This window comes from Podarcis melisellensis, assembly GCF_964234715.1.
Source record: "Podarcis melisellensis genome assembly, chromosome: 11".
Taxonomy (NCBI): Eukaryota; Metazoa; Chordata; class Lepidosauria; order Squamata; family Lacertidae; genus Podarcis; species Podarcis melisellensis.
The window spans coordinates 14635724-14649027 of NC_138543.1; the positions used below are offsets into that span (position 1 = coordinate 14635724).

Below are 13304 nucleotides of genomic sequence, written 5' to 3' on the forward strand. Positions count from 1 at the left end.
AAAAAGCTACTACATGAAATTAATAAATTAGATAAAAGAAGCACCAGCCTGATCAGCTTTGACTCTTAAGTGCCCACCCCAAGAGACAAACTACATCTCCTGAAATCCCCTCTTCTGTCTATCAAAGGTGCATTAGACACAGCCTCTTTTGTCCCTGATCACGCCACATGCAGAGTCGTGTAGGGACTACTTGTGGAGGCCCAATGCTACACCTCTACAAAGTGTGTGTAAATGCTTGGGAATGACCACCTCAGTCTTTGCAAAACTACCACCATCCTGCCCTGGCTGAGGACAACAGCAGAGTGAGCAAGACACATGCAGCCAATGGAACAGAAAAAGTGAATGAAATAAAACTGCCAAACGGCGGAGTCTTTCAGAAAGAGGGAGGACAGGATGGAAAGTCATATTGCTATAATTTATTATTTTTCTGGAAGGGGAAAAGGAGTCGCAGGAAGGAGGAGTGTGAGAGTTTTGTCAACTGTAAACATCCTGAGTTGAGGAGATCTCTGGAGCCAGGGGCCATGCAGCTCAAATTAGATCTCCTCATCAGAAGGCATTGCTTCCCTCCTTTTCAATCCCACTCGTTTTCTCTGAGAGTCGTCAGAGATTTTGGCCTCAGCTAATAAAAGCCTCCGTTTAATCAGATTAGTGGGAAACAGGGAATGTTGCTCCCAAATCTTGCCTGTTAAACTGTTTTGGGTTAGGAATCTATAATGCAAGCAGCTCTCATAGTAACTCGTCAAACACTCACTGTTACAGCCAGGAAATAAACAAATCCCAGTTTTGCCAGATATAGCAACTCCTTGAGCCTTCCAGTTTGAGGCAGCTCGAGTTATTCCTTGCCACAAGTGAAGTGCAAGTACTAAAGAACGGCTTGGCCCTCAGGCCTTTCTGTTTGCTTCCTCTGAAGAAGCTGTTGACAATGGATCTATTGTTATGAACTGGCCCCAGGGTCTACAATAACTTTGAGAAAACATCTAGATTTGAGATAGTTGCAGTCATTGCAAAGTGCCTTCAAAACTTTATGTAAGCTCTAGCTGGGTGTAAGTCCAGTATACAGGACCACACAAAGATGGCAACGAATGCTGAGGGGTTAAGAAGCTACTGACAGGAATAGTGGTAATATTATGAAAAAAATGTGTGCATTTAGTAAGTGACAACTGAAATTGCATTGACTCTATAACTGAACATTCTTGGTTGGTCTATCTAATGTTAGCTAAAATTCTGGTGAAAAGGTTCTCATTGATAACAGAGGCCTTTTTCTTTTTCATCATAATTTTAATTCTTTTATCCCACCTTTCCTCCAAGCTCAAGCAGCACACAAGATGCCTCACATTTTATCTTCATGGTAACCACCTGGGAGAAGATAGTGACTGTCCCCAAATCACCCCATGAGCTTCATGGCTGACTGGGGATTTGAACTTACGACTTCAAAAATTTAGTCCAACGCTCTAAGCACAACATCTCAATAGCTCTTGTTATCCTAGTAATATGATTGCTTCAAGGAACCTAAATCCCTCTCTAGGAACTTAGGTAACTGTGTAAACAGATGTTCAGAATAATTCTAACCCTACTAAGGAAACCCCTCATTATGACTGGGGGACGTTTCTTGATGTGGTTGGAAAACTTGACTGACCATATCAGTGCCATCTCATACGTGGCGATAGTATTTTAAGCCCAAGCCAGACATTTAGAATAGAAGGTTGAAAACTGCAGGGTAAGTTAATTTGGTAACTATGGTAAACACACTGAAAGCTCCAAACTTGGGTGAAAGCCACATTATTGGAAAATGGCAGATTGGTTTCTGTTTGCATCAAGTATACAGTGGTACCTCGGGTTAAGAACTTAATTCGTTCTGGAGGTCCATTCTTAACCTGAAACTGTTCTTAACCTGAAGCAACACTTTAGCTAATGGGGCCTCCTGTTGCCGCTGCACGATTTCTGTTCTCATCCTGAAGCAAAGATCTTAACCTGAGGTATTATTTCTGGGTTAGCAGAGTCTATAGCCTGAAGCGTCTGTAACCTGGAGCGTCTGTAACCCGAGGCACCACTGTATCTCTGAAACTAACAAACTGAATTGCATGTTCTTATATTCAGAATGGTCATAAGTGCTCAGAGAACAATTTTGGATAGGATTTTAATTTTCAAGATATGGCAGCGGTGGGCGGGCGGGCTGGCTTTCTATGTTTTTCAAAGCTCTCAACATAAACACCCCCCACAGTTTCAAGCTTTTTCTTCTAAATTTCTGAGGCAAACACTTATTTCACTGAACTTGTAAGATAACTATACAAAGAAGCAGAGATCCTCACACAGTTTTTGTTCCTGTTACACTGCTTGGATACTGTATGAATTAGATCTCAGTCTGCAAGACTTAGTATCCATTTGTTTTCAGTCCTCCTATTAAGTTGTATGTGGGTTTTATCCAAAGTTACTCATACTCAGAGTTAGACCCATCCAAATTAATGGACATGCCCAGTTTAGGTCCATTAATTTGAATGGGTCTAACCAGTGTTTTTTTCTGGGGAGATTCAGGGGTACGCATACCCCTAAACATTTTGTGAATCTTTGTACTTTTGTCCATTTACTGTCTTTATTTTCCCCAATTTGAACTATAAAATGGTGATTTTCTTGAGTCAAAATGAGAGTACCCCTAAACATTTTTTTTAGAAAAAAAGCACTGGGTCTATCAGTAAAACTTAGTTGTGTTCAACCTCATATTTTCCAACTGACTACTGTATTTTTACTGATCAGTTCACAAACTTTTAGTTCTGAGCTGGTATCTGACACAAATTCACGAGGGAAACTGCCATTTGCAAATAGTTCAATCTCTCTCTTTCTATTTCATTGTTATGCATCATCCCATTTATTAATTCCCAGTAGAAAGCGGGCTTTTAATGGAAGATTTCTGAAGCCAGTTTGATGTGACTTAACCCATGCTTTCTTCCTCCCCCAAATTCCATCTTAAAATATGTTCCTTTTCAACTGCTCTGCCTCTGATACTGAACTGGATGCTAAGAAACTGTTCACATAATGAGAAGAAGGAGAAAATCCATTATGAAGTGGCCACCCCAGACCCTATTTCTTGTTTCCCAGAAGCAGCAATTCAGATATTATAGTATGGTCAACCCTGAATAGTATTTAAGTTGTAGTTGGCAGTGTTTTGAGAAACACCCCACTCCACTTTTAGTGTCCTGTCAGGCTCTAAAATGAATATTTTTGGGGGGAACAAATTAATGATAGGGAGAACCGCCCAGAGCTGGCTGGTAGTCCTTGAAGCTGATGCCCCTCCCTGGGATCCAATACGGGAAGCCATATTCTGACAAAAACTGCAAAAGATTTATTTCTACCCTGATTGACAAGGGAGTCAAGGAGCTAGTAGCATGATGTAGAAAAGGGGCCATCAAAGAAATTGTCACTAACCATCACCTAACTCTCCCCTGATATACCAGCTGTCTCAACAAGCCAGGGTCTGACCTTAGAGCCATGGAAGGCACAGAAGACACATCAGTAGGGAAAGTAAACAAGAACTCTTCATTTGTTTTAAAGCAGAACAGCCAAAGGAAACTTCTGATTTTGTCCAGCTACAACTATGTCCAGTGCCACCTAGTGAACAGATTATACGATTTCTAAACACATAGAAACTGACCTTTGACAGTTCTCTGTTGAGGGACTTTTTCTGAAAAAAGGCTGCTTTTCCAATGGATCATGCTGGGTTCTTTAGAAGGCATCTAGCCTCACTCTGACGAATATGCATGAACAGTAATACAGGAAAGTTCTTAAGTGAAGGAAAGTATCTCATTGCAAGTAAATAAGAAATAAAGGAGACCTATCTACCCGTGAACCCATAGTCTTTTCCTAGAAGCTGCTGTCCCAGGGGGCCATGGATCCACCTGATCCCAGTCTTTACACATGCTGTATCTCTGGAACTGCACAACCAATGATGTGGCTTTGAGCTCGATTTGTTGGGGAAGAGAGGTATCCATGGTAAATTACAGAAAGTTGTGGAACAGAGACAGCAGGGATCTAATTGGTGTCGGTAGCATGCTGTGCTCTCATAGCAAGCAATATGGAAGCTCAAAACAGAGCTGTTCACTTGTTGCCTTTTAGAAGTCTTTTGGTGTCTCACCATTCAAGAAAAGACACTTCGGTGCAAAAAAGAAAACCGGATCATGTCGTGGGGGAAAGATAGGGTAGGATAGAACCCCCCTCTTTGGCATCAAGTAGGAGGAGACCCTTGAGAGTCCCATGGACTGCAAGAAGATCAAACCTATCCATTCTGAAGGAAATCAACCCTGAGTGCTCACTGGAAGGACAGGTCTTGAAGCTGAGGCTTCAATACTTTGGCCACATCATGAGAAGAGATGACTCCCTGGAAAAGACCCTGATGCTGGGAAAGATTGAGGGTACAAGGAGAAGGGGAAGACAGAGGACGAGATGGTTGGACAGTGTTCTCGAGGCTACTAACATGAGTTTGACCAAACTGTGGGAGGTAGTGGAAGACAGGAGTGCCTGGCATGCTCTGGTCCATGGAGTCACGAAAAGTCGGACATGACTAAACAACTAAACAACAAAAAGTTTTCTACATGCCAGGAATATATACCAGGCACAAATTTATCACCTCAGTGAGAAGCAGGCCTTTGTCCCAGTGCTCGATAACCTGGGTGAAATTTGTTGAACATTATTATCATTGGAATATGTAACTTCTGTAGCATAAGTTAATAAACTGAGATGAGAGGACTGACACAGAAAGCCCCCATTCATCCTGCAAATACAAAGGCATGCCATAATAAACAAACACGTTGAGCACCATACTCAAACACTTCGAGTGTCATAATGTGTCCTATGGGTTTTGCCTTATTCTGGGCAGCCTTGTGGGCTAGAGAGGAAATGGAAAGTTGCAGGATGAAGAGCTGTGTCTTTCTGAGGGAAAATGCTTCTAGTCTTACTTCTGAGATAATATCCTTCTGCTCTGCTTCTGATAGCAAGCTGTATCAACAACAGATGCCTGTAACTATGCCCACTTGGGCCCCCACACAGTGCACAATTATTGCTGGTCTTCAGACACAGTACAGCTCTCAGTGCTTTTATTTTAATAATGATATTGGCAATGAAAAGGCTTGCAGTTTATGAAGAGTGTAGAAGGTTCGCCATCTTTGTGCCATCTCACCCTACCAGTAGTTATATCTCCACTGAGGCAGAAAAACAAATGTGTCAGCATTGGCAAGTTTGTGATGGAGTGAGGCACCAGGAAGGGGTGGCATATTCAGTCAAGGCCGACCCTACCATACGGGAGATGAGGTAATTGGCCTGATGAGAATGAGGATGTAGAGTAGCATCCCAACACTGGCCATTCCTCCTAAGCATTCTGGTCATTCTCCTCTGTCGGAGTTCAGAACTGTGTGTGCCACAGCCCGGTAATGTACCCCAAACTAGCTCCTCAGGTGCATTGGGAACGATGACCCCTTTGTCATCGTTGAGGTAAAGTTTCCGCTGCCAGTTCAGTCAGCTGCTGTACATACAAATGGGAGCAGAGGCACCACCTCGTTCTTTGCCTCAGGTGGCAAAAAGTCTTGGGTCAGTCCTGATTTCGGCAGCAGAAATGTGAACCTGGAAGGGAAAAGACCAGCCCAATATGGTGTCTAGAATGCTATGTTTGCAGCTAGAGCATATTGAACATACAACATGTGCAAAAGAGGGGCTGCAACAACTCCTCCCTTCCCTACTTTATTTTTGAAATCTTTTTTATTTGATTTTACAAATATAAACACAATATCAAATACATATCCGTATATAGAGATTGCTCTGAAACTCGAGACTTCCCACCATCCCCTCCATGGGTCTTGTTGTCAAAATTTTCAACTGCATATTATTTTGTAATCTATATTTTGAATCAATCCATATTGTCCACAGTGTTTGTTGCATTACAAGTGTTATTAAAATCCTGCTAATGGTTTCATCTGCTTATAGCAGTCTCCTAAATAAATTATGGGATGCAGGTGGCGCTGTGGGTTAAACCACAGAGCATAGGGCTTGCCGATCAGAAGATTGGCGGTTCGAATCCCCGCGATGGGGTGAGCTCCTGTTGCTTGGTCCCAGCTCCTGCCAACCTAGCAGTTTAAAAGCATGTCCAAGTGCAAGGAGATAAATAGGTACCACTCCAGCGGGAAGGTAAACGGTGTTTCCGTGCGCTGCTCTGGTTCGCCAGAAGCGGCTAAGCCATGCTGGCCACATGACCCGGAACCTGTACGCTGGCTCCCTCAGCCAGTAAAGTGAGATGAGCATCTCAACCCCAGAGTTTTCCGCGACTGGACCTAATGGTCGGGGTCCCTTTACCTTTAAATAAATTATAAATTTTCTCATTCTTTCTTAAAGTTTTTGTCTTCTTGGTTCCTGAGCTTTCCAGTCAGTTTTGCCATTTCAGCATAGTCCAACAGCTTGATTTGCCATTCCTCTCTGGTGGGGACTTTGTCTTCTTTCATCTCTGGCCTAGTAGCATCCTTGCGGCTGTTGTCGCCTCCCTTTCCTACTAAGCCACTCATAAACACAATGTTCCACTAACCTTCTGGATCCCAGCTCTGCCCATGGAAGCGCCTCATGTTAGCCATGACAGCTAAACTTCATCTCCAGATCTACCTCCAGGTTCTTATCTTGGGAACAAAGCAAAAAGGAGCAATCTGTTGAACTTACACTCTGCTTGTAATCACTTCAGAGGCGTTTGCCTGGACACTGTGAGAAATAGAGGGTGATACTTAACTGCCACATCCCATCAGTGCAAGGATTTCTGCTTTCACAATATAACTTCCAGTTATTTGTTCCAGCCCAACAAATAACTGGAAATCTACAGGCAGTGAGGTTTCGTGCACCAGGAAGGAGGCTCTCCAGTACAAAGAGCTGCAAAAGTGTGGCTGAAATGTGGTGAGGCAAAATCTCACCAATGACGCAGTGAAACTAACCCGCTGTACAAGCTAAATCTTAAGTCTGAATCTTAAGTCAACGTTACTTTGGGTCTAGCGATACTTCGAGCTGACAGTCTGTTTCTGTGTACAAAGTTCAAGTATGCCGTTTGTGTAATGCTCTGTATTTTACCGTTTTTTTGGTCCTAGCAAAGAAGTAATAACCCAGGCAAGCGAAATATGAGCCTGCAGTGCAGTGCCAGCTGTAAGGCACTGAGGGATACATCATGCCTCAAATATATTTGCAGCACTGGCTCTGAGGTCATATAGTTCAGTGGAGCATCTGGAATGGGTCTAAACAAATTCTTGCATATTTTGCCATTGAAATAAAATACGTTGAAAGAAGCAGCTGGAGCTTCCACTCACCTCCAATCAATGGTTGTCCAAGGGCTCATTGCAGACAACAGGCATCTTAACATGAATGAAATATGTACCAATCTTAGATTCAACACTCAGGCCAGTGAGACAGTGAAAAAGTCCACATGAATTATACTATGTTTTGGTATAAACAGCTAAGTGTTAGTCATGGAGGATATGAAGATTTAAAATTATTTATTTTTGGCGATCACTTGTAGCCAAGTAAGATCATCTTCCCTGAATCCTGATCATTTTGCCAGAAGCTGTTAGGTCCATCATGAGATGTCCACCAGCTTCCAGCCACAGATACCAGCAGCCTTCAAGGAAGCAAACTTGCCTTATTATTGCTCCATAAAATCCCACTGCCAGAGGATTGCCTCCTTCCACTCACCAGTTTGCCTCCTCCAAGTGGAAGAAACTTGGGCAGGGCTGAATGTCACATCCACTGCCAGGTGTTTCCTGCTGTAAATAAAAAAGGGCTTTCCCTGTGGCCTGCCTGTATATATATATATATTTTTAAAGAATTTTTATTAGAGTTTCAACAAATTTTTATCATAACAAAACAAAACAACACAATAACAGACAAAACACAGTATAAAACATAAGAAACAAAAAGAAACATATAAATTCAAATCTTAGTTTCTTGTAGCTTACCTTCCCAACTTCCTCACACCTCCCCTTTCTGTATTCCAATTTCTGATTTATTTTCAGCAAATCCTTCCTTTATTTTGACTAATTTTAATATTGCTTATTTTCTTTTAAATTAACCATTACCGCTACTAACCACTTATCTTCTAATCCCCCATCATTTTAACATTGATTAATTTTGCTATATTTCTTTACTTATTGCTCATAAAACAACTTTGCATATTCCTTTCAACTATGTCACTAATGCCGCACTATCTTTATATCCTGCACCACTTTAACATTCAAATATTTTGCAATGTTTTTGCAGATAGTCTTTAAATTTCTTCCAATCCTCTTCCGTTTGTTCTTCTCCCGTGTCTTGGATTCTGCCAGTCATTTCTGCCAATTCCATGTAGTCTATCAATTGCATCTGCCATTCTTCCCGGGTGGGCAAATCTTGTGTCTTTCAGTACTTTGCGATGAGTATTCTTGCTGCTGTTGTTGCATACATAAAGAAAGTTCTATCCTTCTTTAGCACCATCTGGCCGACAATGCCCAAGAGAAAGGCCTCTGGTTTCTTAAGGAAGGTATACTTAAATACCTTTTTCAGTTCATTATAGATCATTTCCCAGAAAGCCTTAACCTTTGGGCACGTCCACCAGAGGTGAAAGAATGTTCCCTCAGTTTCCTTATACATTTCCAACATTTATTATCAGGCAAATGGTATATTTTTGCAAGCTTGACTGGTGTCATGTACCACCTATAAATCATTTTCATAATATTTTCTTTTAAGGCATTACATGCCGTTAATTTCACACCCTGTGGCCTGCCTTTATAACCACTCAGTTGCCAAGTGCTTTTGTGACATCACAAGAAACCCACAGCCAATGGCAAAGCGTGTTCTCCCTAAACAGAGAGCACGTGTTGCGGTTGGGGAACAGGCCACCCCTACAATGACTTGGCAAATTGCTAGCAACCCAAGCATTTAAGGGTTAAATGGGTTGCTAGGGGAAGATTAATTTGGCAAATTGGAGGAGGGGTTAGAGGCTATATATACTGGGGACTGAAGAGGGAACGCCCTCTTGGCCGTTTTGAACTGGATCAAGGAGCAGCTTAAAGACGGTTGTATTAAGCCTGACTAATTCCCTGATTTCTTGCCTTTATTTCTGCTCTCTGACCTTATCCCCCCCTATATTCCTTTTCTGAATTTCCCTTTGCCTTCTCTCTTCTATTTCCGTTGGTTGTTTCATTCATTTTACCCCTTTTTATTCGTTTATTTCATTTTAATTTTAATTTAGCAACCCCTGGCTAGGTCCTAGAAGGCTGAGGGTGGGGACCCCCCCCCCGGCCTGGGGGAGGCCTAGTGGGGGCAGGTTTGCGGCCGCTTTTAGGGCCGTCGGAACACCCCCCCCGGGTTGCTAACGCTGCGGCGGCGGATCGCGGCCGTCTCTCTTCCCCTTTCATCCGCCTCCCCCCCTTTTTTGTTTGGGCCTTGCGGCGGCCTTAAGGCCCGGCCCTTTCTATCGGCAGGCCCCGGTGTTTGGAGGCCCCGGGGAGTGAGGAGGGCCTCGCGGCTGCTCTCGGTAGGCCGCGGACGCGCCGCGCCTCCCCCCCCTCCTCGGCAGCGATCGTGGCCTCGCGGCCGCGGGGCACGGCGGGGTTTGTCTCCCCCTCCCGACCCCCATCCACCCTTCTGCCTTACCTGGTCGGGTGGTGTTGGAGCGCTCCCGCTTCTGGCTCTGCTGGCGCGGCTGCCGCGCTATTCTCTCGGGCCTCTGTGGGGGGGGGAAGAAAGAAATTTTTGCCTTGGCGCGGCGGGGCCTGCGGCCGGCTCCCGCTTGATCGGAGGAGCCCGGGCGGCGCGACGGCGCGGCCCGCTAACCGCGCGGGCGCATTGAAGGCGTGCAGGCCGAGGCCTAGCCCCGGTCTGTATTTTTTCTAATTGGGGACCTCCTGGTTCATTGGGGTCCTCCATCTTGTTTGCCAGCGTTTGTCTCCTGACTGCTGGCTGGCCCTCTAGTGGCCGTGGAGAGCTATTGCAGGCTGCCTGCTCCTGAGCTCCCCTAGTGGCTCAGCGCAGCACTGCAGCTCTATAGTACTTGTTCAGGTCAAACAGTGCCACCTGCTGGGTGGCCTTGGTATAGCGGCTTGCTGTAATTAACCTTGTATAGGTCCACTCGGTGGCTTGGCCTGGTACTGCTACTGCACTGCAGGGACTGCTACTGCCCTGCAGGACAGCTTTAGGGGGCGCACTGTTCTTGTAATTAATTAATTAATTAATTAATAATTAATAAAGGCCTTTTGGTTGGTTTGGTCAATTCTTTAGCAAGGTTGACAGCTTTGCTTGGGTTTTTTAATCAGGGCCCTCCTTGTCCTTCTTTGTTTTTAAACTAGTAGGTATGGCCCCGAAGAAGGCTGCTGCCCGAACTGGCCAGTCTTCTACTGCAAAGCGACCTATCAGGGGTCCTTCCCAAGCATTGCGTTCACCTGCCCCGAATCAATCGATTGGGCGGGTTCAGTCATTTATGGCAGGCATAGCCGATGATCCAGCGGCCATGTCTCGTTTTGCGGCTGAATTGGATGGTGTACTCCAACGTTGTTCCACTCGGCCCTCTACAAGGCCACCTCTGCCGTTGGTGCCATCATCGCCAGCCTCATCACTATCTAGCGATCATGAGGGAGAAGGGCCATCAACTAGTAATGCTCGGGTGGTTCCCCGGCTTCCCCAACCCTCATGCTTACCTACTACTCGTGCCCGTTCGCGTAGAACTAGGCTGTCTTCCAGAAGGGTGTCTCAGGGAAAGACCCCTGCGACGCCTGCTTCCCGTCGGAGCAGGGCGGTCCAGCCTTTAGTAGAGGTGGCTTCGGGTTCAGGCACATCACATGTTGTATCTTCTTCTGTGGCTCCAGGTACTTCACAGCAAGACCTTGACTCGGGATCCTCCATGGAGGATAGCCTTCCAGTTCCTGCCAGGAGATCTTTGGGCGGAAAGCGTCGCCAGAGAAGATCTTCCCGGAAGCATGCAAAACGCAGAAGGGAGGACTCTTCTTCTTCTTATACTGGTACGTCTTCTAGTTCTGACGATGAGGTGGGTAGCTCAATAGAACTTTATTGGGGTTTCGGCGAGGCGACTTCGGGGCTCCCCAGGTGGGCTTGGGAAAGGAGGGCCAATGCTCACCGGGCGAAATATGGGGCAGTACAAGAGTGTAGGGATGGTGTGCTGGTACCGGAAGTTAAGGTCTCTACCAACTCGGCCAGAGACATTATTCCGGGTTCACACTTGGCGACGAAACTGCGGTCTAGGATACTCAACGGCCGGTATGTAGATATGTTTAAACTGGCCCCACCATCTGAGGACCAGGAGAAAGTCAATTTCTCCAAAAAGCGCGTGGGCAATCCCACGATTGACAGAACTTTCGAGCACTGGCTTGATTGTTTCCAAGTCTTCGCCGGCGTAGTGGTAGCAGCTTACCCTAGGAGATCTCTTCACTTGTTTGTTTATTTATCCATCGTTCGCTCCGCCTTCACCAAAGCTGGTGAAAAAGCGGCGATAAAATACGATGAGAATTTTAGGCGTCGGGCGGCCAGGATCCCGTCGGCTCGATGGGATCGTAGGGATCTCGATGTGTGGACCACCCATGTGGCCCCATTTATTGACAAAGGTGTGCCGGAACAGCAGAAGCCCAAGCCGGCGGCTTTCAGACCTAGCCGCCGTATGCTATGCTGGGAATTTAATAAGGGGTCATGTCAGCGCCAGGGGTGTAAGTACGCCCACAGTTGCGACAGATGCGGCAGCGCACACGCAGCGTCTGCTTGCTTTAGTGGACGGCAGCCCTTTCGTGGAGGCAGAGGGGGTTCTCAGCAAACCCCCAAACCAACCCCCTCTACTGCAGCTGCAGCACCAGCAAAGTAGTGTATTGTTATCCTTAGCCCACACCCCTATTCGTTTGCAGGTCCTACAGCTTTGGCTACAGTCTTATCCCAACAGGGAGGCTGCGGCCTATTTGAATGATGGTTTTTCCGTTGGCTTTAGGATTCCGGTAGCCATGTCTCCCGTGGCACGGAATCCTGCTAACCAAAAATCAATTCGTGAGCTACCTATGGTCGCCCGCAAGAAAATAGCAAAGGAAGTGGCTATGCATCGCATGGCTGATCCCTTTGACGCACCACCCATTCGTAATTTGCATATATCCCCGCTAGGTATCGTGCCAAAAAAGGCCCCGGGTGAATATCGCTTAATTCACAACCTATCACACCCTGCAGGTACGTCAGTTAATGACGTTATTCCAACGGAGCTCTGCTCCGTGAAGTATGCTTCTCTCGATCAAGCGATCAAAATGATTCGGAAGTTTGGTCGTGGGGCCTTATTGGCAAAATGTGATATTGAATCGGCATTTCGCCTTTTGCCAATTCATCCAGATGATTTTTGGCTGCTAGGTTTCCAGTTTGAGGACAAGTATTATTTTGACAAAGCCATGCCTATGGGCTGTTCAATAGCGTGTGCCGCTTTTGAAACATTCAGCACTTTTTTGGAGTGGGCCCTGAAGTCTAAAACAGGACTGGGCGGAGTCACACATTATTTGGATGATTTTTTACTGGCTTCTGAGAACAGCACCGGCGATTGCTCGGTGCTGTTGCAGGCCTTTGCCGATCTTACGCAAGAATTGGGGGTCCCGCTTGCCGCTGACAAGACAGAGGGTCCTTCGACCCAGCTCACTTACTTGGGTATCCTTTTGGATACGGTCGAGCAAACGTCTAGCCTCCCTGCGGACAAGCTGGAAGCTTTGAGGAAGGTTATAGAGGAGCTGCTTCCTTTGAAAAAAGTGTCCCTCAGGCAACTCCAGTCGCTTTTGGGACACTTGAATTTCGCTTGCAGGGTGGTGGCGCCTGGGCGCCCCTTCTGTTCACGCTTGGCACGTCTTACTGCTGGGTTAAGGTTTCCACACCACCGGGTTCGCCTTTCCCAGGAGGTGAAGACCGATCTTCGCATCTGGCTGGAATTCCTGGAGGAATTCAATGGAGTTTCATTATGGCAGGACACCTTGAACTTGCATAATGATTTCCAGGTACAATCAGATGCCGCCGGCTCCTTAGGATTCGGCCTTTTCTGGAAAGGTCGCTGGTGTGCTCAACGTTGGCCACCTGGGTGGCAGGGAAGAGAGATCACGCGTGACCTAACTTTTCTCGAGTTTTTTCCAATTGCAGTGGCAGTGCATTTGTGGGTCGAGGAGTTCAGGAACCGTCGTGTCTGCTTCTGGACGGACAACCAGGCAGTGGTGAATGTCCTGGCCAAATTATCTTCGCGCTCCCCCAGGGTCTCGGCCCTGCTGCGGGACTTCGTGTTGCATTGTTTACGTTATAATATA

The 13304-nt window shown here is 46.0% G+C and overlaps 1 long non-coding RNA gene across 1 annotated transcript in view; it reads right to left on the reverse strand.

Moving 5' to 3' along the window:
* Positions 1 to 5069: 5069 nt before the first annotated feature.
* LOC309380711 overlaps positions 5070 to 13304 on the reverse strand; it is a 147466-nt gene continuing 139231 nt past the window's right edge. The window contains exon 2 of the long non-coding RNA XR_014173063.1: positions 5070 to 5607. This is a non-coding gene — a long non-coding RNA (uncharacterized lncRNA). The remainder of the gene's footprint in view (positions 5608 to 13304) is intronic.